At 41.9% G+C, this 27003-nt stretch overlaps 1 protein-coding gene and 1 pseudogene across 2 annotated transcripts in view; one reads left to right on the plus strand and one right to left on the minus strand.

The window, feature by feature from the left end:
* Positions 1-27003, minus strand: part of GPM6B (glycoprotein M6B) — a gene marked incomplete at its 5' end in the record, with an annotated part of 152084 nt that overhangs the window by 88208 nt on the left and 36873 nt on the right. The gene's annotated exons all lie outside the window — the stretch shown is intronic.
* LOC308415767 (G/T mismatch-specific thymine DNA glycosylase-like) lies at positions 880-2151 on the plus strand (annotated as a pseudogene). The gene is made up of 2 exons: positions 880-929; positions 1332-2151. The product of its transcript is annotated as a G/T mismatch-specific thymine DNA glycosylase-like (transcript).

The following is a 27003-nucleotide window of genomic DNA, read 5'->3' on the forward strand; positions in this document are numbered from 1 at the left end:
AGAGGACTAGAATAAAGGAGAAGCAGAACAAGGAATCAGAGGTCAAAAGGATGCTAAAATTCACAGAAAGCAGAGAGGAATAGGATGAGAAGTGAAAAGAATTAGATGTGACCTTGAGGAGAAGTCCAAGATAAGGCTAAGACCAGGTAAGGCAAGAATGCGCTTTCAGCTTATACAACACACATATTCCTTGAGGATTCTGTTCTACACTGACTTGGCCCCGGCCATGGTCAAGGGACTGAAACCTTCAGAAACATGCATGGTGAAGTCATACTGGAGACAGATGTGGAGACAACCCATCAGAAACCGGAGAATCACTGTCCCACATGACATTTGCACAATGAGAGTCGGAAGAGAAACAGGGAAAAAAGGGTTTGCCTGACTTCACCAGGAAAATAGAATACAAAGCTTTCTGTGACTTTGAGATGGTACCTGATATTTATTGAAGTGAAAAAAAAAACTGTTATGTGTATGGGTGTTTTGCTTACATGCAGGTCTGTGGCCAGAAGAGAGCACCACAGCACTAGAGTTACATACTGCTTGAGCCACTATGGAGGTGGTAGGAATTGAACCCTGGGTCCTCTAGAAGAGCAGATAACGAGTGCTCTTAACCACACTGAGCCGTCTCTCTAGGGCAAGCTTGATGTTTTTAAAGTGGTACAGGGTGGCTCGTGTTCTCACAGGAACTCCATCCCTAAGGCATAGAAGTCAGATTGACTGGTCTACTCAGCCTTAAGAACGCTGGCAGTGGGCCGAGGTGATGTAGCAGTGTGGGAGGGGCTGAGGCCAGAGCAGCACATCACACTGGCTGTCTGGGTTGTATGCAGAGAAGGTACCTGTGAGCTCTGCCGGAGTGGCCGCACCATCAGCGGCGCCACCATGGATGCAGAAACTGCACGCAGCTATTCTTTGGAGCCAGTTCAAGCTTTGTATTCCTTTCCATTCCAACAAACGATGGGAGAAGCTCCTAACATGGCAGCCATGACTGGACAGCAGATGCCAGCAGAAGCTCCTGCCTAGGAACCCGTACCAGAGTCTCCGAAGTGAGGGAAAAGGAAAACCAGAGCATCAGAGTCCCAGGACCCATGGGAGCCCAAAAAAACCTGCTGCATCAAAGAAATCAAGCAAGTCCACAAAATCACGAAAAAGGGGAGGGGCTGGAGAGATGGCTCAGTGGTTAAAAGCACTGACTGCTCTTCCAGAGGTCCTGAGTTCAAATCCCAGCACCCACTTGGTGGCTCACAACCACCTCTAACTCCAGGTCCAAGAGCACATGTATACATACATACATGAATGTGAAACACATACAAGCAGAATGAACCTTTAAAAAGAAAAGAGAAGAAAAAAAAAAGCAAGAGAAAAATCGCAGACGCATTCAAAGTGGACCGTTTTAACTACGTCTCTGAAGCTGAGCTTCTGACCAAGACTCTACCTGAGATTTTGACCTTCAATCTGAATAATGTGAGTATCAGCATTAACCCAAGATGAATGGCTGCTGCTGAAGGGCATCATTATCCTGGGCCTGGAAATCACTTCTGGAAGTATCCATGTCTGGGCTGAGTGAGGTCACACATGGATGACCACACCTTACCTGGAAAATATGGCAGCGGATTTACCAGCATGGTGAAACAAAGGACGCCAGGCAGCAACGATCTGTCCAGTAAAGCATTTCGGGAAGGAGGGCATATCCTAGTGCAGAAACTGTAGCAATATCAGCATGCGTAGCGGTTTTTAATGGAAAATGTATTTATGAAATTTTCAGTAAAGAAGTTTTTGAATAAAGGCTGAGAACTTGGAATTTGGGCTTCAACCGCACAAGATCCCAGACACAGAAAGTCTTTGCTATGTCATGTGGGCTTCCACTGCCAGGTGCACTCAGTTTCCTCGAGCCCAGGACAAAAAGTTCATTACTACATTAAGCTGAAGGACTTAAGAGATCAACTGAAAGGCACTGAATGCAACACGGACGTTCAGGAAGCGAGATATACATTTGACCTACAGCTTGTGCAAGAGGATGCAGACAAGATGGCTGTTAAGGAAGAAAAGTATGATCCGGGCTATGAGGCAGCTTATGGCAGTGCCTACGGTGAAAAACTGTGGAATGGTGAACCTTGTGTCTTTGCTTCAAGTAGGCTAAGAGCCAACAGTTAGGTGCTGAGCGAACCAGCTCCCGGTGACTTTCGGAACGGGCAGTGGTTGACACAGTTGTCTGCACAGCAGATCCCTTCTTTTAATAATTGTGGGACACAAAAGCAGGAAGAAGGAAGTCATGCTCAGCGAAGATGCTTCTCAGCTCTGGCTCAGAGCTGCAGTTTTAATGCAGTGGTCAGGACGTAGAACGCAGTTTGCTAACTGAAGGGTTTTTAGTATTAACAGTACTTTCTGCTAGTGGTGTAATCATATATAGAACGGTTCTATGGTGAGGTCAACTGTATGAGTCTGTATAGTTTGGGAAGAAAGAATGGGTGTTTTGTACTTGAGTTTTGTATTTGAATTACCCATCATTCCAGCTTTTTATATACTCTATTTCATTAATGAAGAAACTGATTTTCTTTGAGGAGTCACTTCGATCTGTAATTTTGAAAAAGCAACAGTCTGAATATTTATAGTTCATTCTTTACAGTGCATAGCTATATATGCCCTTATCCCTTTAAATGCCTGAGAAGGACAAGCTAGTATGAATTAAGCTGGTAAGAAGACAGATGTGCCAGTCTCCATGTTTGAAGCTGACTAACCCTCCATTGGGTCAAAGCTGGGGTGAGCTCAGAACCCCTTTCTCTCCCAGTGGTGTATGAGGCAGTTGCTTAGTAATAGAAACACAGTATGGCCATAACTGATGGGGCTTGAGCCCTGCCATTGGCCTCTGCCTCTTGCGTGTTAATCCTCTCAGAGGCAGAGACTCCCTGAGACCAAAATGGCATTTGGACAGCTTGCCACTCATCTGTTTTACTGAATTCCTGGTTAGCGTTCATCCCTGTTCTAATTTTATCCTTGATGTGGAAAGTGATAAGAAATGAACTTTCCAGTGACCAATGGGAGGCTGCAGGTGTTTGATACTCCTGTTGAAACTGGTGCTGTGTACGTGGGATTGACTAACACAGAACTTTCTCGCTAGGTAAAGCTAATCATCAGTCAATGAATTAAAAATCATTGTCACTGCTGCTGATTGCTGTGGACTGCATGAGCCTCAAGAAAAAGTTGATTGGGATTTGTACCTCTGTGGTTGCATTTTCAGTGGTGCTCCAGATAACCCACCAGGGCTGGCGGATGTTAAACGTGGGTATTCAGAAATGCCTAGTGCATTCACTCCTGACCACTCACGAGTGCTCTGACTTGATGCATACCCCGAGCATGCTGGCTTTGCAGTCTGAAATGTCCACGGGAGTTTTGTATTTCACAGAGGTCATGTAGCCTGTTCTATGAATAAGAGAAGCAGTTTCTTGGTAGAACTTTTAACATGCCTTTCACTGTAGCAATGATGGACTTTACTTCTCTTCCTTTGTACAAGTCATGTTATTTGAAAGGTGCACTGCACTGCTATTTACATGGGCATTTTCAGCAGGTGTTTTTAAGTGCCTTGTATCATGGGTTAGGATCAACTGAATTATTTTTTTCACGGGACTCTGTAAAGCATGTAGTATTGCTTTGGTATGTAACAACCACAGCTTTACCATGGAGAAATACCTTTAAATTGTGACTCTGGATGGTGGGTGTGAGGACCCCCTGAGGACTGTCCTGGTGCTTTTCCTTGAACGTGGTGAGTAGTGAGTGCTGGTGCACCCAGTGCATGGCAGGGTGGGTTTGTTTTCGTTAAATAACACCGAGAACGCTTGTTTTAAATGCTGCTAGTGTTTCTTTTGTGGGTAATGAAGATGTCTCAGAACTTCTGTAGTACGAAACCGACAAGGTGCTGCTAAACACAACTCCAAGGTCCAAAACGATCCACTTTATGTTATATAATCTCAGCGTTCCTTTTTGTAGTGTCTTTATTTAAACTGTATGGATGTTTTGCCTGCATGTATGTGTGTTCACTGCTTGTGTGCCTGGTCTCTATGGAGGTTGAAATTAGGCATCAGATCCCCTGGAGCAGGAGTTACAGGAGGTTGTGAGCTACCATGTGGGTGCTTGGAATAGAACACTCGTCCTCCTCAAGAGTAGCTAGTGTTCTTAAACACTCAGCCACTTCTACAGTCCCCTCATTTTTTTTCAAAAAGGTGTGAGGGTATCCACTTCATAAGGCAATCTCAGGATTAAACGGACCAACTAGAACAATGCCTACTATGTGTTAAGACTTCAACTGACATAGATTAAAAAGGGATGTTTTATTTCATGTAAGAGTCATGAAAATATGCTTAAGAGATCCATAAACTCTCATGATAACAATTGTTGCCTAATAAATCCTTAAAAACCAAATATATTTAAAAAAATGTAGTTCCCGACAATGCTCTACTATGTTCATAGCAGCCTCATTTATAATATCCAGAAACTTGAAAGGACCCAGATGTCCTTCAACAGAGGAATGGATACAGAAAATGTGGTGCATTTATACAATAAAGTACTACTCAGCTATTAGAAACAATGACTATGAAATTCTTAGGCAAATGGATGGATCTATGAAATATGCTCCTGAATAAATTAACTCAGTCAGAAAAGAAGACACATGGTATGTATTCACTGATATGTGGATTTTAGGCAAAGAGCTTGGAACACCCACAATACAACTCCCTGGTCACATGAAGCTCAAGAGGAAGGAAGACCAAAGAGTGGATGTTTCAGTCCTACTTAGAAAGGGGAACAAAATAATCAAGGCAAGTAGAGGGTAAGAGGAACTTGGGAAGAAGTGGGGAAGGTGAAGTGAAAAAGAGGGTCAGGATCAGGTATGGGAGGAGATGGAGGAGATGTATAGAGGGCCAGGGAATTGAACAGAGGTGTTTAGCAATGGGGGTGGGGAAATGGGGGGAGCAAACAGAAAGTCCCAGATGCCAGAAAAGAAAGAGCCTCCCAGGATCCCACGGGGTTGACATTAGCTGAAATACTCCACAAAGGGGAGGGAGAACCTTTTGAGTCCATATCCAGAGGTTAGGCATGCCTCCTCCCTCCCTTGGTTGAGGAATGAAGCCACCTACACATCTCCTAAATTTTAACCCAGAATTGCTCCTGTCTAAAGGAAATATAGGGACAAAGAGTGGAGCAGAGACTGAAGGAAAGGGCATCCAGAGACTGCCCCACCTGGTGATCCATAGGCAACCACCAAACGCAGACATTATTGCTGACAGGAACCTGATACAGCTGTCTCCTGAGAGGCTCTGCCAGAACCTGACCAATACAGATGTGGATGCTCAAAGCCAACCATTGGACTGATCACAGTAAAGAAGTTAGGGGAAGGACTGAAGGAGCTAAAGGGGCCTTATTTGGCATCAATGGAAGGGATGGCCCTTGGTCCTATGAAGGCTTGATGCCCCAGTGTAGAGGAATGCTAGGGTGGTGAGGCAGGAGTGGGTGGGGGCGCACCCTCATAAAATCAGGGTAAGAGGGAGAGAGTATAGGGGGGTTGCAAGGGGAAACGGGATAACATTTGAAATGTAAATATATAAAATATCAAAATTTTAAAAATATAGTTAATAAGCTAAGCATGGTGATGAGTGCTTGTAATCTTAGTGATTGGAAAGTAGAGGCAGGAAGAATGAAGAGGGAGTTCGAGGCCAGCCTGGGTTATGTGAGGTCGTTTCAAAAACACGAAATAAAATAATAGCAAGAAATGCATTTGTTTAAATAACATCTCTGCTGTATCATATCCTTCACAATTTCCCATGTTAAAAGAGCAAGTTCTTCTTTCGTTATGCTGATATTTGTCTTTTAAAAATTAAACACAACATTTAAAAGACTGGGCTGCTTTAAATAACAAAGCCCCCCATGCCATCTCTTCTTACCCTGAGCAACAACACATGAGACTACTCGATAGTTCATATTGTGCAAAAAGACACATTTCGACTTAAGCTGTCAGCAACTTACAACAGACATATTAATGCTATTCTTATTCAAAAAGTAAGATCAAGAAAGATACTGTGAGAGAGTCAAAATCTTTGTTTTAATGGCTTGTAAACATATATAAAGGTTCCTGTCTAAAAATAAAATGAAGCTTTTTCATAAAGAAAAGGCCAATGCTTTTCTGGGGTTTAAGTAGAACAACTTGAGAATCTATATTGGCGAAAATAAAGACTACAAATGCTCTATTCCTTGGTTAACTAGATTTGACAAAGACTTACAGAACATTAAGTATAAGCTGAATATATGCAATGTGTCCTGAAAGTCCAAGGGGGCGGGTACAACTTTTGAATTTGGGAGCTTGAACTATAACCCCAGGCCCCACAGCCTATTTTTTGCAACTTCCAGTTGTTACTAAAATATCCCAACAATAGAAAGACAAAAATAGTAAGAAGTGTCCGTGAGTGCAGAGAACTGATATCCATTCCTGTCCTTGAGAAGCAGGGTGCAGGTAGAAAAGCGAACATCACCAAACCGAAAGGCTGACTCAAATGGAGATGTGAGAAGACACGTGTGTGGACTCTATCTAGTACGAGCTACCTGAGCAAGTGGCCTTCAGAGTACTAGAGAAAGCACCAAAAATTCAAGATAGGGTCAAGCTCCGACAAGAGTTTCAAAGAGGGCCCTGCCATGGCAGAGGGAAACTGGCGTGAGCAAAAGGCCTTGAGTGGTTCTTCAGTATGTTTAACATGCTATTGCATAGCAGTCCCACTTCCAGTTAGACATCCCGGAGACCAGAAAACGGGTTCCCCAAGAAACACTGAGATGTGCATGCTCATGGCAGCATTCTTTACAGTAACCAAAAGATAGCAAGTGCCCTAATAGCTACCATCTGATGAGCAGACAGACAGACTGAGGTCGATGGATGCAATGGATTAGCAGGCAGCCATGGAAACAAATTATGTACCGATTATAGATGGGCCTTGAAACACAATGGTGAGTGAATTAGGCATATGGATTTATTTCTGAATCTATTCATGTAAAATATCTAGAAAAGGCAAATTCATAGAAACAAAGAAACTTAGTGGTCACCAAGATTGGGAAGAAAGACAAGAATACATATCAGATGTCCTTTGGCTTTAAAAATGTCTTATAACTAGATGGTAGAGATATTTACACAATAGTATTAATGTACTAAATGCTATTTCAAGTGGTTTTTTCAACTTTATTTAAAAAAACAGAGAAACATGTACAGATTTTTAAAAGCATTTTTGCACAAACTATATGAATATATTTTTGTCAGTACTTGATTTTTTTAAAGGTTTGATAGTATGCCTTAAAATCTTACTAGTTACAATGAGCATAAAGTACATGTAAAACAAGATGTAACCTGGAAATAGTCAAAGTTTTCATGGTGTGTAAAGATTAAGCATAATGGTTTTTAAATCTCAAGAATTGCCACAAGGCTATATTATTAACTCTTGAATTATTGATGATTTAAGGTCTAGGTGTACCCCACTTATGTTTTTCTAAGAAGAACTGAGGCTTCCACTTTTTGGCCTTTCTTTTTCTTTTTTGAGCTTCTTATGGTCTGTGGGTTGTTTCTTGGGTATCAGAGCTTTCTGGGGCTAGTATCAAATGGTTCCAATGGAAAGCTTTATTAATCACACACACACACACACAAACACACACACACACACACACACACACACACACACACACACACACACACACTGCAGAGGGCCCGGGTTTGGTTCCCAGTAACCACATGGTAGCTTGTGAACATCTATAAATCCTGTTCCAGGAGATCTGATTCCTCTTCTGGCCGCTATGGGCAATTCATACACCTATGGTACACATATACACACATAAAATGAAAATTAAAAAAAATTAAAAGTAAAAATAAATAAACACAAAGGAAAAATTCCAAGAAAAACACAACATCATAGTAACTATTTTGATAGAAAACCTGATAAAAACAACTTAAAGGAGGGAGGATGTACTTTGGCTCGTGGTTTGAGGGAATATAGTCCATCAAGGCAGATACAGAAGTAGGGAGCTCCATGGTAGTAGAAATGTGTAGCTAGGACTCTTTACTGCCTCATGTCTTGAGATGGTCCAGTCAGTAAAATACTTGTAAGGCAAGCATGAGTTCTCAGAATTCATGAAAGGAAAAGGGAAGTGCATGCCTGGAATCTCAGGAGACTGGGGAACTGGAGACAGGAGCATCTATATGGTGTTTTCTAGCAAACCAACTTTGCTTACTCAGTGAGCTCCAGGTCAATGAGACTCCTTAAGTAAAACAATAAGACAGCATCTGAGGAACACCACCCACAGTTGTCCTCTGTCCTCCTCATGCACACACAGGTGTGCATGCACAGGGGCACACAGAGAAACAAAATGTGATTGAATAGAGATGTATCCAAACAGATGTTCTGGGGTAATATGGAACAATCTACAGTTTGTCAAGGTGACCTATGGGCTGACTCTAAAAGCAGTGAAAATCTTCTGCCAGTTTCGGCAATCTCAAGTCACAAAATATCCACCTAAAACTACCGGTGACAATGAACAAGAGAAGAGTTGTTCCAAAGGCAATTAAGTGGCCATGATAGAGTGCTATATATCTAACTCTGAGTGTGGCCATTGTCTGGCAGCCTTGGAGGTGACATCATGAACATGCTATGATGTTGTCTCACCCCTTTGGAATAATGGACATGCCTCTGGGCTAATTTCAGAATACTATCTTTACTCCCAAACTGGAGAGCTGGTTGAAGTTCATGTGTGTGAACAGGCAAGACCATTCTTTGGACCCCAATGTTCCAGCTGTGCATTTCAGTGTCATTGAAATGTCTGGGTCACAAGGTCTTTCTCCAGCATACTCATTCCTAAAGAAATCTGCCACCCACAAGTCTCCAGGAAACTAAAAGAAACACCTACCAATCCAGAGCTGCTTTCGACCGTCTTTCGGTTATCTTGGCAGACTGTTCTAGAAGGAAGCCCCTTAATTTTTTTAACAACCCACTGAGATATTCAAGAAAGAAAATATAACAGAATCCAAAGGGGTTGCCTCCAAGGTCATGGAAATGAGAGAAACCCTTAGTTTTATTAGAGCAGCTAGTAAAATAGGAGAGAGTGAATGAAACAGAGTTCTGTAACTGTCTTTGGTATTTTGTGAGTTCTTTTTCTTTCCACCCTTTATTCCCCTCATACCTCCATTTTATTCCCTAAAGGGGGGAATATCCCTGAATCTAATTTATTTCCTTTTGTTTCTTCTTTGAGCATGACTGCTAACAAAACACAACCAAGTACTCCCCCCACACACACCTGAACAGCCAGCAACCACCAATTAACCCTTCCTATTGGAGTTCTAACATTTATGTACCCTCTGAAAAGTTTCCAGAATTCCAAACGTCACACAATCGCAGAAACTATCTGCAGCTAGTAAAACCACACCTCTGCTAGAGCATGAGGCTAATCATAGTCAGCTGCTGCAGACAGTCAAATAGTCAAAGCAGTCCCATAGTCCCACACCTGGGATTAAAACACACACACACACACACACACACACACACACACACACACACTCCCATAATATGTCTGTATTTCCAATGAAACCAAAACCCCACAATTGTCACCACAGAGCTCAAGAGTGGCTGGAACAAAATATGAGGTTCTTTAGTATTCCTTGGCTACACGATGAGTTAAAAACCAGCCTGGAATACAAAAGACCCAGACTCAAAACTAAAATTTAAAAAATTTTCCCTAGCACAGCACAATGACTTGTTTTCCAGTTATTAAAATTTTGTATTCCTGATCCTCCTGTCTCCCAAGGGCTGGGATTACAGGCACTGGCAACAATGCACAGCATATCATGCAAGTTCTTGGGATCCGAACTTTGGTCCTTCATGCTTGTATCACAAGGACTTTACTCCACATGCCATTTCTCTAGCCACAGATTCTTCTTGATACCGGATGTCAAGTACATTCACCATGCTTTCTTTAATTTGTCAAATGCACAGAACTAAAACAACAACAACAACAAACCAAACTAATGTTCTATTTTTCATCTGATTCAAGCATAAAACACCACGTTGCCTAAATAGAATTCTGCACTGTTCTGAAATACAGGGAGCTATCTTTAAGGGTCTACCAAGTGGCACTGAACACTTCTAAAGCTAAAGAGTGTGTAGATTTTTAACCCGTCTTTATTCACTGCCATTAAAATATTTGGGAAGCAGGGTTGAAGAGATAGCTCAGTCAGTAAAATGTCTGTCATGCAGACACAAGGACCTACATTTAATCCCTAGAAACAAACTAAAAGGCTGGGGGTCCTGTAGTCTGAGTGCTGGGCAAGTGGAGACTTGCTGGCCAGTCAGTATAGCCAAGTAGGTGAGCTCGAGATTCAGTGAGAGACCCCGTCTCAGAAAATACGGTGAAAATCGACTGAGGAAGTTATTGGTTATTAGTCTCTAGGTACATGGAGGTACATGTGTACATATGCTCATACACACGGACACACACAGACACACACACACACACACACACACACACACACACAGGACATCTAGGAAACTCAGTATAAGAAATAGTGTCTCTATATTGACACATTTTTTTTTCCTCCTCAGAACTATGAACTTTTAATACACCATATCATGAAGTCGTTTTCTCCACAGATATTAGATAACTGAGGCTCTTGACCAAAGACTCTAAGTCAGAAAGAAAGATGTACATCAGTGACAGCAGGAATTTTACTCTGTCTAACCTGCATATCGTTCAGAACATAAAAGAATACAAGTTGGAGAAAAGCTTATATCACATGATCTAGGAAAATATTTGATCTGCCCTGAAATTTTATTAGAAAAGGAAATGGAGAAAAGCAGGGAGCGGTGGGGAGCAACATCTGTAGAAAATGTACACATATTATCTCACTTAAGGAGACACTGAGTAATTTGTTTGCAAAAGAGTCTAGTTCTCCTGCACTGAGTTCTTAAAAAAGGGTATTTAGAAACCTATTTGTACTACTTAAAAACATTTAAAAATGATGTGTATATGTGCATATGACAGTGAGTAGGGGCTTTGTGGACATGAATGCAGTCAGTGCATATGAATGCAGTGTCTGGGGAGGCCAGAAGAGGGTATCAGATCCCCTGCGACTTGAGATACAGGCAGTTATGACCCACCTGGTCTGGAATGCTGAGAATCAAATAGGCCTCATTTAAAAAAAAAAAAAGCTTTATTTTTTATTTTATGTGTATGTGTAGGTCAATTATGTATGTATACCATATATGTGTACCCAAGGAATCCAGAAGAGAGTGTTGGACATGCCCTTCTGGGGCTAGAATTACAGGTGGTTGTGAGTCACAAACATAGGTGCTAGGGGACCAAACATAGGTCTTCTACAAGAGCAGCAAGTATTCTTCACCATTGAGCCATCTCTCCAGCTCCTGTACCAGTTTTCTTGTAAGTCTTCAAAGCATGTATAACTAAACTATCACTATCACATACTGAAGACTGCCCTTTTAAACCATATGGTATCATTAAGATATGAAATTTCACTGACTTTCATCTCAAACTAACATATTAGTTAACACAAGTACCAAAGAGCCAATTAGTTATCCCGTTTGCTACCTTAGAAAGGGGAATGCTTGGGAGAAAGTTGTAGCACAATAGCAGACCACTTGCTTAGAAAAATGAACTCTTTACTGTTCAAATAGATATCCAGGCCTACACTGCATGTAGAGCCTTAAGTTCAGCCAACATCACTGGGAAGAAACAGGACAAAACCCAATGAAAAAGAAGAAAACACACAGATGTTTAGAAGTTTAGGCCAGTACTAGTTTGTTTTCTATTACTTTGATAAACACCATCACCAGAAGTAACTCGGGAGGAAAGGGGTTTGCATCATCTTACAGTTTATGGTCCATCATCAAGAGGAAGCCAGCCTAGGAGCATAAGATGGGGACTTGAAGTAGGAACCGAAGCAGAATCAGGTAGGAATACTGCTTACCAGCTTGCTCTTCATGGCTTGCTCAGCTAGTTTTCTTACATAGCCCAGGATTACTGGCCTGAGGAAGGTACCACTCGTAGTGGGCTTGGCATTCCCCACATCAATTATTATCAAAAAAAGTTTTACAGATAAGTATATGGGTCAATCTGATGGAAGCAATTCCTCCTTTGAGAGTCCCTCTTCCTGGATGACTCTAGTTTATGTCAGGATGACAAAAACCTGTAGACACCACAGTAGAACAAAAATATACTTAATGATTTCTTGGAAGTTTCAAAATAGCTAGATGGAAGAATTTTGAATGTTTGTAACACAAAGACACAAAGCTGTCTGTGAGACGGTAGAGATGCTAACCTCGATTAACTCACTATACACTGTGAACTTCTATCAAGATAGCACTCCACCCATAAATTTATACAACTATGGATCCAAAACCTTCACACCCTTCAGTAAAGTCAGGGTGTTCACCTGACTACAATGAACCAGTAGAGAAGAGGTTAAGAGAACCTTACACTGGAAAGTAGAATCTTTTTTAAGTTTTTGAGTTGGGAGTGGTTTTAATTCTCACCCCCACTTCTTTCAAATAGGGCAACTGAAGTTTTCGAGCGAAGCGTGATGACACATCCCTACGTACCCAGTTCTCAGGAGGAAGAAGCAAGAGGATTAAGAATTCCAGGCTAGCGTGGGCTAGAAATCAAATTCTACGCCAGCCTGGGCTACAGGAGATCTTGTTCCAAAAGAAAAACAAACCCCAGACCCTAAAGCAAACATTTGAGTTTTCTGTAAACTAAAACGGACCAGAAAATGAGTCGCCAACAAAAGAATTGATGTCCATGTGTCTACGAGATTTGAAACGTGTTAAAGCAGAAGTGAAATTTTGACCTTGCTTTCTACCCGGGTCTCCTAATTTTCTGACTCAGAAGCATAAAATACTTCTTGATTTCTGGGTTATGAGCTGCAAAGACTCTTCTGAATTAGTATTCAACATATGCAAGGAGACACATTTATTCAAAGTTCACATAATGAATTAGCAAGCAAAAGCTCACCCTGAAGTTCCACATTTAATCAATGATTAATTTAACCCAATGCCTTTAGGAGCTCAATTGATCTCGTTGTAGTCCACAACATTTTTCTCTAGGGAAATGTGCAAACACTGTCCCTGACTAGCACATTCCTTCATCTTTATGTTTACAGTTGAGTATGTATCAGGATGTAGTTGCATTGCCAGAGCATGTGAAAAATGCTTGCGAACATAGGCACTATTTATAAGTTCCCAGCACTGTTGACATTACAGGGCCAGGAATGCATAGCTTCCCTATATAATCCTGTCATCAGGGGCCTCTGCCCTGGAATCTTACATTTCCTGTTTTTGCCTACAGGAAAAGGCAGCAGGCCAGTCTCAGCAATTACTCTCCTGGTGATAGCGCTGCCATCACCGAGCTTTCAACATGAATCACGGCTCCCCCTCTCTCTACCTTTCAGTCCCTACTCAAGCCATTATCATTGAAGAAAATGATATCAAAATAGAGACCCTTTCACCCTCATTGTTTAGGGTGTGGAGTTGGGCTCTGGGCTACTAGCGTCCCCAGAAATGGTGAGCTTCGTCTTCCAGATACATTAGTGTGCTCCATCCGTGCCTGTCACTGATGAATGCTGTTGTGTTCGCACAAGATCTAATACCATGTGCACAGGGCAAAGAGTTCAGTCCTTGGAGCTTCTCTTTTCAGGGGACGTAGGGGCTACCCTGAGGGAAGACAGCGTCAGCGTCGCAGCTGCTAGAAGGGACATCAGAATGCCAGTAGGCACTCTCTGTCACTAGCCTTTACTTCATAGCTTTACTTTCCCCAGGAACTGAAAATGGAGGGACAGAAGGGCAGTGTCGTATAAGGGAGTCCCAATACGGGTTGTATTGGAATCACTTAGGGAGTAGTCTGCTGCTGCTGCTGTAGTATCCCTAGGTCCAATCAATCAGAGCCCGTAGAAATAGAACCACAAGACAGTTAGCTGACCTCATTGACAGTAAAGCCCAAGAGCCAGTAGTTAGACTGCAGTGGCTTTGCTCTGAAGTCACCCCTTCTCAAGCTACCCTATAATTTTGCCATGCCCCACCAGGCCAAAAGATCCAAATTGGGAAGCTGATGCTAGTTGCAGGCTTTACATTTCACACATGTGATGGAGAGAGAAAAACAGATGGAGTGGTACTGATTTAGACGACGCCTTTCAGCATTCGGGGCTTTTTTTTTTTTTTTTTTTTTTTTAGTGGCTGTAATAACAGCTCCTGAGGGAATCAGCATTAAGGAAAAGTGGTGAATTGGGTTCATATTTTAATCTCGCCCCACCCCGTGGGTATATCTGTGGGTGCATGTGAAGACCTGGTGTCAACTTCAGTGTCATTTCCTGGGAGCAATCCACCTTGTTTATTGAGATAGGGTCTTCTACTGGGACTCCGGGTTTGGCAATTATTAGCTAACCAGGGGAACCTCAGTGGTAGTCTCCACCAAAGCAGCATTTAGATCACAAGCTCACAGCACTGTGCTCAGCTTTTCGTGTGGTCGCTAAGGATGGTATTTAAGTCCGTATGCTTGTGCAGCAAGTACTTTCACCGTCTGAACCATCTCTCCAGCCCCTGGAGTCTTCACATATTTCTTTAAGTAGCCAGGGATTACGGTAAAGCCGGCTGCCCTTAAGAAAGCCATTGGTTATGAGGATGGACTAGAAAAACCTCCTCAGTCTCAGTCTCTACACATCATCTAATGTACATGCAGAAACTCTTCATGGGTAAAATTAATTACCTTCCATTTTCTTTCAGAGGGATCCACAAAGGACAGAAACATGTGCACATTTCTCTTTCACCCTGGTAAATGAAATCAAGATCTCCATTTGTCACATGGTCTCTAACTGAGCCAGTATTTGGCAGCTCCAACCAAGGCCTCCCAGCCATTTCTTGACAGTCTTTGTTCAGGAGCTGTGCACACACTGAAGCCTTATGTTCCGGACTCTGGTGAAGGCAAACAGGAAATGCATCCTATTCTCTAGGGGAAAAATGTAACTGTTTGCCTCTTTTATTTTTTTTATATATAGGCTAAGGCTATTATGTTTCATCTTTTCTTTTCTAAGTTCCCTCCCCTCCCTTCTCTGCCCCTGTTCTATTTCCTGGTGGTGTTATAGGCAGGCCGAGACCACAAAAGAAAATAGGGTAAAAAAAAATTAAATGCTTTTTGCCTTTTGTCTTCAAAGCCAATTACTTAGAATAGATTCACGGCTGCTTCATATGGCAACAATACCTCTTTCTCTGTGGACTATTTTTCATTTTGCCTTGCCAGCATCTGTGGCCTCCAGAAACGCACACCATTTTTTTCTTTTTCTTTCTTTCTTTCTTTCTTTCTTTTTTTTTTTTTGAGGTACAGCCAACCACTCTTCAGCTTGCAGGGCTAACTAAAACAGTGTCCACAGAGACACCAAATGAAGCTGAGGTCTCTCTGATGTAGCAGGCACACAAGTCACCTGAAGCTGTTGGCTAAGCAGTTTCCGACTGCTGGACGACTCAAGAGTCTCAAAGAAGCCCTGAGGTGTTCCTGATGCCGCTGGTCTTGAGACATCTCCCTGGGAAACAGGGACCTAGATAAAAGGTTGAAACCCTGGCGTGTGTTGAGCTCCTTTATTGAGGCTAGAGAGTTGGCAGGCCTTCAGGTCAATGGAGTGAGACTCTGCGGACCGGGGCTTGGGCATTAATGGGCACAAAATGCTCCAGGTGATTCTAATCTATGCTAATCTCCAGAAAATATCATCATGAAACCTGTACTGAACCACAACTTGTCCATCTCACAACTCCCCGAGAAGCCAGAGGGCTAGAAGACAGAAGATATTAAATATGAATGGATGGGTAAGTGAGTTACTCTCCCCAGGGATGTGGTTAACAGATGTACTGCTAGATTCATCCAGCCAGCAAATATTTGTGAGGCAGTTGCTAAATCCCAGGAATGCTCCTGGGTACCAGGGATCTGGTGACAAACGACGCAGTCTTGGTCCTTATTGTCAGAAAGTGACAATTTGGTGAGGAACAGTACCACTCAGTAACACAATGCCACGTGATTTCAAGCCCTAAGTGCTAGTAAGCAGGCACTGAGCGTAGTGAGAGGGTAGGAAAACCTGATGCTTCCAGACTAGAACCAGGAAAACGTATATGGTTTTGACCTAGCCAACAAAATCACAGTAGCTAAACTGTCCTTAAACTTGCTATATAGCCAAGGATGACCTTGAAGTTTTGGATTCCTACTACTTGGGTTTACACGAGCACACCATCACATCCTGTTTCTGCTGAGAACCGAACATGGAGCTAGTTATCTAGCTCCGTCTTTAGACCCAACCTGAAGCACTTCTAGACCATCTTCTCCTCAGGTTATGCATTAAGACCAATGGCTCTCAACCTGTGCGTCGAGATCCCTTTGGCGTTGCAAAGCAGCTATCTTGCCTAGCAGCTGCCCATGCTGTGATTCGTCATAACGGCACAGTCACAGTTGTGAAGCACCGGCTAAAATAATGCTTATACTTGAGGGTCACCACAACAGAAGGAACTGTGTTAAAAAGTCACAGCATTCGGAAGGTTGAAAACCTCTGATTTACAGAATCAAATAATGCAGAATCCCTAAGGGTCGGGCTGGGCCAGGAGTTGTTTTTTAAGTTGTAACTTAAAAAAAAAATACATGTGTGAGCATGCATGTGCTTTTAGACACATGTGTGGAGGTCAGAAGTCACCTTTCAGAAAGCAGTTGGCTCTCTCTCACCATAGGGGTTCCTGGAGTCAAACCCAGGCTGTCAGCTTGTCAGCAAGTACCTTTACCTCCAGTCCTTCTGGGATAGCCAGCTTGCTGTCCCAGGAGTAGTTCTTAGAGGTCCCAGGTGATCCCACCGATTAGCAAGGTCAAGACCCATTGATGGAGCGCAGGGTACACAAGCAAACTGATCCTTCCCCAGCAGCCCCCCCATCGGACCTGGAAAGCAGTTACAAACTGCAGAGTGGTCAGCAGCATCCAGACCCCAGCCGACACAACTACTGTAGAAATGACAGGTCTAGAATTCACAAGGAGAATATGATGGGCCCGCTAATCTTGCCTTCCAGGTACAGAAAAACAACTAAGAAAAAAACACAACAGCAATTGCTAACTGTGGAAGGGCAGCCTCTTAATTTCCTTCTGAGCTCAGGAGGCCACTCTTTGGCTGGTGGAAACTCCGGATGGCGAAACGTGCTGTTTACCATTTGTCTAAGCTTGCAGCTACCCCATCGGGGGCCCAATGCACTGAAATGAGATCGGTAGGTGCTTAATAAATATTTGCTGGCTGCCTAGCTCACCCAGATGTGAGACCAAAGGGTGTTTTCTTTGAAGCTGGAGAAAATATAGCTACCTAACCACTGCATATGACCTCATGTGAAGTCAGGTACCAGTCAGCGTGTGGCCAGGGTTTAGAAAGCAGAAGGTGGGAGGTGCTGGAGGGGAGAGAGAGGTAAGAGGCAATGCAAGACGCTTTAGCATCTCTGTACCCATGGCATGAAATAAACAGAAGAAAACTATGCCAATCGCTGCATAATGAATTTGCTTCTGGCTGCCAAATAGGGGACCTCTGAACAATGAACAATGTGAACGGCTTGTTTCCACAATGGAGCCTTGTGAATGTCCATGGGCAAGAATTTCTGCCTACGAAGCAGTGTGCATTTTTCCTGTCAGGGGCTGCACTCTAGACCTGGGCAGCAAATTGTGGACCAAAGAAACATTTCCTGTCAGGGGAGGGGAAAAGGAACGGTTAAGCCTGCTGTCTGGCGTAGCTCTCCGGTATGATGGACATGGACAGAATTCTTTTTCTCAAAGCCATTTTCCTGAAGCAAAGGCAAATACTCCAAATAGCTGCAATGACCCAACTGCAGGCAGATGGCACACCAAACGGGTTTCAAGAATGTCCCTGCCATCACAACCACTCTCTAGCTTCAGCAGCGTTGGAGGATAAAGTGATATGGCAAGCCATGGCAGGATCCTCAGAAGAACTAGAGACCACATTCAACACACTGTCCTGGCATGCCAGCTGGCCTACTAACAGTGTCCCCAGTCTGATTTTTTTTTTTTTTTTTTTTTTGAAACAGTTGAGAGCAATCACTGGTTCTGACAAAAGTCTGAGGCCTAAGTGGATAATGTTTACCTAGCATGTATAGAATAAAGTTTCCCTTTAGTCCTGTTCTCTGAAAGTCCTCTGTCCAATAAAATCTATAGTCACAGGCACACACAGGCTTGTGGTACTGGTGCCTGTGCCCACAGTACACTCAGCATATGCCGTAGTGCACTTGCCATAGGGCACACTCAATACAAATATGGCTGTTTAAACCGACTCTTTTTGTTCCTTCAATAGCAAAGGCATGGGACTCTCTGAGTGCACCTTGCCTACCACGATCCAGAGGAGTGAAAAATTATCAAGAAAAATGCCAAAGGTTGACTGAAATATGTGTAGTATCCATCCCTGCAGACAGAGGGCATCAAGAAACGTTCCCTGAGCCAGATCCATGGTAGCACATGCCTATAATCCTAGCACTTGGGAAACTGAAGCAGAAGGATTGAGAATTATGGACCACCCTGGGCTATATAAGGAGGCCCGGTCTTACTAATAATTAGTATTATTTTCTGAGGAAACAGATACCTTAAAAATCAAATTTAAGGCTTTTCAAGTATGACAGGGATTCCAGAACCTGTAGGGGCTAGCACCTACCTTTCAGAAGTTCTCAGGATGCCTAGAAGAATGGAATAGTCATGTCATTCTCTCAAGTTTAAGGCTGAACACACAAAATTCCCAAAGAGAAAAAGCAAAAACAAAACCCTTACTGCCAAATACTAGTTCCTACCTTTTTTTTTTTACCTCAGTCATGGAGGAAAGAGGTGGTAGTCCAACTTTTTGTGTGTGAGTCTGTGTGTGTGTGTGTGTGTGTGTGTGTGGTGTGTCAATGTCATCATAGTGTGTCAAGAGGAGACACATTTTAAACAAAGTTGTGGTAACTGTGTTGGTGAGGAGGGCCTGAGTATTTAGTATTAAGACTGAGTAATGAGGGGCTGGGGACAGAGCTCCGTCACTAAGGCACTTCCCTTACAAGCATGTGGAACCCAGGTCATAAAAGAACCTGGGCATGGCCACCTAGGGAAGTAAACCCAGTGTTGTGTTTGACAGGTACAAAGTGATCACTGGGACTTGCTGGCCACCAGCCTAACTCTATTTTAGTGACAGATACAGTCTCAAAGGAATAGGTGATAAAGCAGGACACCTGATGCCCTTTGACAGACTGTATACTCATTCGGGTACATGAGCCCACACACACCTACATACAGACACCTTCACACACAAACATATATAATACATATGTTTTTGAAAAATCTATGATGTACAGCTTCTGAGGAACCACTCTGGATGTAGATCTCTAGCTTTCCTAATGTGCACACATACAAATGAATTCATACTTGCAAACACATACTTGCGCATGTGCACACACGTGCACACGTATACACAACTGAATAACTCAAGGCTGAAGGTGTAGTCATGTTTTTGTGTGGCTTTGTTTGGAGCAAACTTTTATGTTTCATCACAGGAAACCACCGGTTGTCTACAAGAACTTTTAACTTGTCATCGCCTTTCAAGAATTATCTAACAAAACATAAAGCAATCACAAACTGGATCAATTTACTCAAAGACTAGCAAACTGTTTCAGTAGAGGGTCCCGTAGTAATGATGCCTAGATTTTGTGGGTCATATGTGATCTGTATTACAAAGAGTCAACGTGGGCTGGAGAGATGGCTCAGTGGTTAAGAGCACTGGCTGCTCTTCCAGAGGTCCTGAGTTCAATTCCCAGCAACCACATGGTGGCTCACAACCATCTGTAATGGGATCCGATGCCCTCTTCTGGTGTGTCTGAAATAGAAAAAGTATACTCATACAAATAAAATAAATTAATCTTAAAAGAAAAAAAAAAAAAACAAAGAGTCAACGTTCTCCTTTTGACAAAAACACAGTCAAAGATAGATAATACACAACTACGGACCTGGCCAGGCATGCTGCATGGGTAGCTCCAACTACTTAGGAAGCTAAAGCAGAATGATCACTTAAGTCATGAGTTCAAGGCCACACCAGGCAAAATAGGGTGATCCCAAAGATTCCATAAAATAAAAAGGCCTGAATTGTTTTTTTTTTTTTTTTAAAAGACTTGTGTTCTTAGAATAAAACTATATTATGGACACTGGGTTTTGAATTTCTTGAAACTTATGCTTCATATTCTTTTAGTTTTTTTTGAAAATGTTTATTATGTTATTTATTTATTTGTTTATTTATTTTGTATGTGTGTGGGGGCTGCAAACATGCCACGGTGTGCTTATGGAGGGCATAGTTTGACTTTTAGAAGTTGCTTTTGTCCTTCTATGATGTGGGTCCTGTGGCTCAAGTTCAGGTCATTAGGCCTGGTAGCAGGATCCTCTCCCTAAAGCCCCTTTATGTTTTTCAATCACTTAAAGAGGTAAAAGTCATTTTTAGTTTATAGATCATTCAAAAAATGATGACGGCCCAGATTTTGTGTCCATGGCTTATAGTTTGCAAAATTCTGATATGAGACGATCATTTTATAATAAGAATTTGTTCCTAAACTATGCACCTGGATTGGTGGCATGTTCACTAAAACTTACACAGACTTAAACTGTCCTCTGACTTCCATGCTTTTGCTGTGATATGCACACATACAAATATATGCAGGAACATATACTCACAAATAAATGAATATATTTATTTTTTCTTTTAAAAACAATTCAGTAGATTTAGGAGGTAGCTGTAAACAAGGCAGGGCCCATAGCTACACACACACCCTGCTTTTATATTTGGCATCTAGAAAAAAAGGGTCTGCTGCTTTGAATCCATCTGCAGGAAAAAACAGAAATTTACTCAAATTATGGGGGGAGGGTGTATCCAGAGAACCACAGTGGGCACCTCTCCCTCTCCCTCCTCCTCTCTGAAAACTGCTCAGCACTAGGAAATAGAAATGACAAATAATAAGTTAGTCACACTCACTGTTTTCCTGGAACTGTTACATCCTTTTGGTGAGAATGGCTTGTCATTTGTTGCCATGCAAATATTTTCATTTGGGGTTTGCTTTTCATCATGGTGGAGATCTTAATTTGAGAGTGCCTATGGGGACCTCCTGGCTGGTGCTTTGCCTTCTTTAAGGCTTCTGAATTTATCCACAGAATCACAACACCCAGGGGGCAAGCATTAGCTCCTCAGCACCCCTTGCTATGATCCTGCTTCTTGGTATCATATTGACAAAGCCACAGGAAAACGAATGAGTCCAATGTTTCCCCAGAGCATAACGCTGCGGTACTTGTTTTTCCTTCATTTATAGCTGATTTAAGGAGGTCTGAACTTGTGTTGAAACAGGCAGCTTTCATTTCCCCAGAGAGGGATAATATTCTTTTAGCAAAATTCCTGGGTCAACTCCATGTGTATTTTGGAATGGACCAAAAACTGAGGGGAAAAAACACAACCCAACAGATTATCATTCTGCAGGAAAAAAAATCATAGCCAATTACTAACAGCTCCTTCTGGAAAGTGACTAGGAACAAAAAAGTATTTTCCAGACCTCAAAAACCCCGTTTGTCCCAAAGAAATAAATATATTGCAATATGTGGCTAATGGAACAGAAATACAAATAGGGCTTTAAAAATATTAAAATCAGAAATTAAAAAGTAGCCTTAAACTGGGCATGCAGGATTACACCTATAATCACTACTTAGGAAGCTAAGGCAGAGAGAGTACCAGGAATTTAAGGTCAGCCTGGGCTACATACTGAATTCCAGGCAAGCCTGGCTTATAGAAGGAGACCCTATCTCAAACAAAACAAGACCAAAAAAAAAAAAAAATTTAAAATATTGCTTATGAAGAAATCAAATAGCCAAATAATATGAATTAAATTTATCTTAAAAATTGAAGAAAAATGCCATCTCTGCATAGCTGGAAGACAATGAATAGGAAAAGCCACCCTTACTGAAGTCTTGGAGTGAGAAAGGAGCCATTTTCTCTAAGGGAAAAGGACACAATAACTCTGTCCTGGAGGGATGAGGACTACAGCAGACCAAGCCAGCTGTTCAGAAAGCAGCCATTTCATCCCATTCTCATGAAAGCTACTTTTAACTGAAGAAGGAAAACGCTGTGGCTCACAGGAAATCTTACGTAGTCTCCTAGGTAGAAAATGGTTGTACACTGTCAGTTTGATATGGTTTACTCTAACAGAAATTATAGAGAGGTAAGTACAAGATAGGGTGATGTAAAGTTTTAAATATTAAATAAGGACAACTGTGACAGTTCAACTAATTAAATTGACTTTACCTGAGGGAACAAAAAATAAGAAACATTTATTTCACATGATGAAGTCAATGGTTAGCAGATTTAAAAAAATCGAACATAACATACTTAGCCCAAATCTTGAGTGTCCTATTGTTTTAGTTTTTAAAAATTTTAATAAATTATAACAACTTGGAAGAGTCTGTTCTCCTGTTCTCTCCTTCTTTTACCTGGGTGCCTGGGACTGAGCTCAAGTTGTTAAGACATGTGCATAAGAGATAGATATCTTGCCAGTCCTAGAGATGCATTCTTTATTTGTAGGAAACGGTTAGATTTTCTTAAGACTCCATACATTTTTGCCTTGTTTCTGAAATTCTACTGGCCTTAAGAGAAGTTGGAATTAGGCATTTTACTTTATGTTTTTAAAATTTATTTTTAGTCATTATTCTTTGTTTTGGTGTATTTAATATTTGTTCGTGTGCACGCATGTGTGTGCATGCACATAAATTTTCCTATGGATGCCAGATGCTGACTTCAGGACACCTTCTTCTCCACCTTAGTTTTTAAGCAGGGTCTCTCACAGAACTAGAGCTCATGATTTTGGCTATCCTGACTGGCCAATGAACCTCCAGTCTGGCTTGTCTGTGCTCTTCTAGGGCTAAGGTTCCAAGTATGCACTGCTTCGCTCAACTTTTGTATGGTTACTGGAAAGAATTACTCTTTGATTTTAATTTTTTGAGAATGTCATTTACATTATTTCCATAACTCCTCCTCCCTACAGTTCCTCTCCACTCAAATGCATGACCTCGTCTTTAATTATTGCTATAGATATTATATATAAATTACTTACTTATTGTTTCATACACATACCTCCTGCTGTGTCCATTTACTGTTGCTCATATGTTTTTGTATTTACTGCTGACCACTTGGGGTTAGATAACCTACTGGAACAGCCTGTCCCTGGAGAAGAATAATTCTCCCTCTATATCTACATAAAACATGAAGCTTGTAGTTCTCTCTGTAGCTCTTCATCTAAGGGTAAAGCCTTGGTTGCCTTGATCTGTGTTGGTGTGTCAACTGGCATCATCGTCTTATGGGTCTTCTTTAGGTGACTGTATTTTTGAGATTTTATGGGTACAGCTTTTCTGCCATTATGTGGAAGACACTATCTCACAACAGATGTCTTTGCCCTCTGGCACTTGCAATCATTTCCCCCTTTTCAGTAATGTTTCCTGAGCCTTGAGTGTAAGGGTTGGGTATAGATATATCCACTAGGGCTGGGTATCTCATGCTCACTTGTTTGCTGCATTTTGACCAGCTGTGCATTTCTGTAATGATCTTTTTGGACTGTAAAAAGAAGCTGCCTTGATGAGAGATGAGAGTTACACTCATCTGCAGCTATCAGAACAAGCCCAGTCTGGCAGCTAGAAATTATACTGGTTTAGGAAAGTGACAGGAATAGGGTCTTTTCTAGGGCCCATGGTCTCACCAGCCATGGGTGGTCACAGTCAACAAGTCTTAAAGACGCCGTGAATGATCCAACAGTTCTTTGCTCCTTTCCACAAATGGATCTGCACTTTATTATCATACTGTCTTCTAGTGTCTCTGCTGTAGTTAGCTTACAAAGGTATTTCAGAAGCAAGTTAGAGAATATTACATTTCTTTTGTTGTGATTTTTTTTCTTTTGTTCTGAGACATGGGCTCATGGAGTTTTAGCTACCCTTGAATTTGTTGTAAAGCTGGGGTTGACTTTGAACTTCTTATACTCTACGCAGCTACCTTCCAAGTACCAGGATTACAGGTGTGTGCCACAATGCCTAGCTTTTTACAGGTTTAGATCCAGGCTTCCATGCATGCTATGAAACTGCACCCACTGAGATACAACAGAAGACCCTTAAATTTCTCCTAGCATCTACTAAAAATGACACGTAACAGAAGAAAGCATTCAAACAACTCATTCTCAGACAAGCTACTCCAATATCTTACTGGTGCTGCTGTTTTAAATGATCCAACTCCAAAGTGATTATATCACTGCATGGAAAAATCCAGATGCTGTCATATGTATGTCCTAGGGAACAAGAGTGGTTTGTTCACAAGTGTATGAACTTCTGGGTATCAGTCTGTATTTGTTGTTTCCTGGAAGGAAAAGCTCCATGGAAGATTCTAGAGGATTTCTATCACTGTGGAGAATCTGAGGTCTGCAGATCATAATTCTGAAGCACTTTGTTAATCAGCTGCAAGTCATAGTCAAGAACGAGTCCAAGGAATGTCCTAAACTTGTTCCAAAAACGTCCAGCTGGACTCACTCACATACCACTTCAGTAACAGCATTGACGGGCAGGCAGAGTTCGGTCAGTTCGCTATATGCAAAATCTGTAAGGTGGAGGCATCCACCCTTCCCAAAGACATCCAAAGGGTCTCTGAAGTATACATAGATATCTCTGGAGATCTCATGTTGCTCAAATTGGTTTCCTTTTAACATAATTAGCCGTGTTTATTTAGATTGTAGTTATCATACCCTCTCACTTTAAATCATTTGAAGATATCTACTCACAGCAACTGCCAAGTTTCACCACTATAAACTATGGGGCACCAACAGGCTAGGTCAAGATCACTCTGACCAAAGAGAGGGCATTTATGTCAGTCTATGCTGCATAACCGAGAATGAGTATGTGATCTTTTCAAAAGAGAGTTACCAGCATCAGCATTGCTGACACTTGGGGCCACATCATTCTATGGTGGAGGCTATTTTGGCACTGTAGTGTATTCCGGGCTTTCATTCTACCACTAACTGCCAATATCGCCAGATGGTACCAAATGGTCCTGGGCAACAAACTGTGCTCAGCTGAGAACTACTGTGTTAGATTTTGTGGAATTCTAAAAAGAAGTTTTGAGGGCTGAAGGTATCTCTACTGGTAGGGCACTTGTCAAGCATGTAGGAGGTTTGGGGTTCAATCCCTAGTACCTCATAAACCAGGCATGGTAGTACATGCTTTTAATCCAGCACTTGGAAGGCAGGCACAGGAGCATCAAAAGCTCAGACTCATCTTTGGCTACACAGTGAGTTCAAGGGCAGCCTGGGACACGTGAGACCCTCTCTACTGTTTTTTTTTTTTTAAAGAAGAATCAATGATAATAAAATAATATATGCCCTCATGCTTTCTTAGGATAGTGCTACTTAAAGTGTAGTTACAAGGCTGGGAGTGTGGCTTAGTGCTAGAATACTTGTTTAGCCAACATGATGCCCTGGGTTCCATTCACAGCACGACAAAAGAGACAAAGGTTGACATAAAAAGAAGTGGCTTTAAAATATGATAAAAAGCCGGGAGCTGGTGGCACACACCTTTATTCCCAGCATTCTGGAGGCAGAGGCATGTGGATCTCAGTTCAAGGCTAGCCAGGTCTATAGAGTGAGTTTCATAGCAGCCAGAGCTACTCAGAGAGACCTTGTCTCAAAAAACAAAAACAACAACAAATAATCTGATGAAATGCAAAATTATCTAAGATGCCAATTTAGAGTCAGCAAAGATGGCTTAGAGCAGTAGTTGTCATTTCAGCCTTCTTAATATTGAGACTCTTCAATACGGTTCCTCATGTGTGGTGACCCCCAACCATAAAATTACTTTTATTGCTACTTTATAACTGTTATTTTGCTAGTGTTATGAATTATCATATAAATACCTGTTTTCTGGTGGTCTTAAGTGATCCCCGTGAAAGGGTCGTTTAAACCCTCCAAAGACTTAAGACTCACAAGTTGAGAAACACTAGCTTAGAGGTTAAAGTTGCCATCTCAAACACGAGGACCTGAATTTGACCTGCAGGACCCACAGGACCCACAGGATAGAAAGAGAAAACTAATTCACAGAAGTTGTTCTCTGACCTCCACAGGTGCCTGAGGTCCATGAGGTCCCCCACATAAAATCAAAAAGAAAATTTAACATGAATGAATGAATGAATGAATGCACTATGATCAACAATATATAGAGAACACACACACACACAAGTATAATAGAATAGGAAAGCCAGTGAATGGTGGTGCAGAGGACAGTCTGTAGATCACATTGCTCTGGGAGCCATGACTTGGAGCAGGTCACTTCTGAACTTCAGTTTCTCAGCACCTGAGAGGGTTGCCATGAAGACACAGTGTAGCAACTACATCCAAGGAGACCTGGCTCCCAGTGAGCATTCCTCTTTCTTCATTAGTCATCTCCAGCTACAGGCTTTAAATGTCATTCAATTTTGTTCCCTTGGCAAATAAAGCTATTCTTTCTTGTGCACATTTTGGATAAATCCCTAATAGAACTTTATTATATTATAAAGCATCTATAATGAGATGTGTTTCTTTTATCTTATCTAAAAAAAATAACACTAAATTGCATGAAGCTCCCTGGAAAGTTTAGATCTGTAGAGTCATTCATGCTATAAGGTGTCTGTGGTGGTTTGCATATACTTGGTCCAGGAGTGGCACTATTAGGAGGTGTGGCCTTGTTGGAGGAAGTGTGTCACTCTGGGGGTGGGCTTGGAGACACTTCTTCTGGCTGCCTGAGGATGCTTAGTCTGTTCCTGGCTTCCTTTGGATGAGGATATTGAGCTCTCAACTACTCCTGCACCATGCCTGCCTGGATGCTGCTATGTTCTTCTCTTGAGGATAATGGACTGCACCT

This window comes from Micromys minutus (genome assembly GCF_963924665.1).
Source record: "Micromys minutus genome assembly, chromosome: X".
Lineage (NCBI taxonomy): Eukaryota > Metazoa > Chordata > Mammalia > Rodentia > Muridae > Micromys > Micromys minutus.